The sequence below is a fragment of the Coregonus lavaretus genome (genome assembly GCF_964263955.1).
Source record: "Coregonus lavaretus genome assembly, chromosome: 32".
In the NCBI taxonomy this organism is placed as follows: domain Eukaryota; kingdom Metazoa; phylum Chordata; class Actinopteri; order Salmoniformes; family Salmonidae; genus Coregonus; species Coregonus lavaretus.
The window spans coordinates 9,626,476-9,628,216 of record NC_140019.1 but is presented as its reverse complement, the minus strand read 5'-3'; positions in this window follow the sequence as shown (position 1 = coordinate 9,628,216).

The following is a 1,741-nucleotide window of genomic DNA, read 5'->3' as shown; positions in this document are numbered from 1 at the left end:
TCATCATTTTTCCTTTGATATGTGGACCTCATTGTTGTATTGTGTTGAGAACGAAAGTGCAGTCATCGCCTTAAAAATGAAGATTAAGAATTAATTTCAGCCTTCTTTGAAAACACCCTGCTATGGCCTAATAATGGTTCAGCATATGAGGCTGCATGGACGTGTACACTTGCCTACATGTAGGTTATGCCCACAATGTTTTATATGTGTTTTTATAATTATTATCTAGCCTACCTTGTCACACATGTAACAAAGTGTAAATTGACTGGTCTGGCTAGGTTCACCAAGTGTCCAGTAGAGGGCGAAGCTACTCCAGGAATCCACTGAGGCGCAGCCTAGCCTCCTCCTGGCTTCACAATTTATGAAGCCGATGCACTTAATCTGTGCATGCTTTCCTGTCAATTCTGTAACACGTGCTATTGACTGACTGGCCTAAACTCTATAGACATTCAGATCAACAATAGAGCTATCTTCATTGTCATGGACATGTTATTAACTGTTAGGCTATTGTGTCCAAAAATGGTGTTGATATAGGCAAGCCTACTATAGGTTGCACGCATTCACACCAGATAGTGTCCTCCTTGCTATAACCTATTGCAAATGGGACTTTAGTGTAGCCTATTTGGGATTTGAACTCACAGCCACCATATGCCGACACTGTGGAGTAGATCTATAGGCCCTGGTCAAAAGTAGTGGATTATATAGGGAATAGGGTGCCATTTGGGACTCAGCGTAAGTATTAAGTCCTCCTGTCCTGAACTTATTACCTTGTCCTCTTCCTTCTGTGTCTAAAGTGTTTAATGCTCCACTGTAAGTTAGATTCATGGCTGCTCTTCTGTCTGTCAGCACGACTGTAGGCTACACATCAATGTGTCACTGAAACTAGTAGGGTGATTTGGTTAATAGTGCGTGGTAATGAACTTTTGAACATTGGTCTAGTTGCGTCTCTCTTCCTTGGTTGTGAATGTGTGTATGAACACACACCACACTGTGAATTGTGTGTTGCATGGGAGTGTGTGCGTCTGTGGTCGCATGTAAACAACAGTGTATTCCTAATCTGGCCCCGAGCAGGAACACAGAGCTCTCCAGTCAATCAGCTGCAGCACTAACTCACGACAAATCCTCCGTCAGGATGGATGGAGGGGTGAAGATGGAGGGAGGGGTGACACCACATGTGGACTATTTGGACTATTTTGTGTATGTCCATTACAGGAAATCCTATTGGCCATATACCACAAACCCCCAAGGAGCCTTATTGCTATTATAAACTGGCTACCAACATAATTAGAGTAAAAATAACTTTTGTCATATCCGTGGTATACGGTCTGATATACCACAGCTGTCAGCCAATCAGCATTCAGGGCTCGAACCACCCAATTTATAATTCATTATTTAGCCTTTACATTCCATTCACTTCTCATTACTGTAACTCCAATATATCAAGACAAGTGTGTGTGTGTAACGGCAGATGGATGTACAGACTCCTCCTTGTTTGTATCTGAGTGTGTGGGGGGGGGGGGGGGGGGCTTGTTTTTGTATGAATAGAGGTGCATATGTGCACTCATGCAGACGCACCTGGCTGGGGTCAAATGAAACTCACAACACCATCACATCCCTCTGTTGTTTTCCCCAAGTCTCTTCACAACGAGCGTGACCTGAAAGAAAAACGCTTACATCCTATCTCATTGATTGACAGAGGTTATTTAATGCCAGTTGACAATCCTGGGCATCGCTGCCAGTG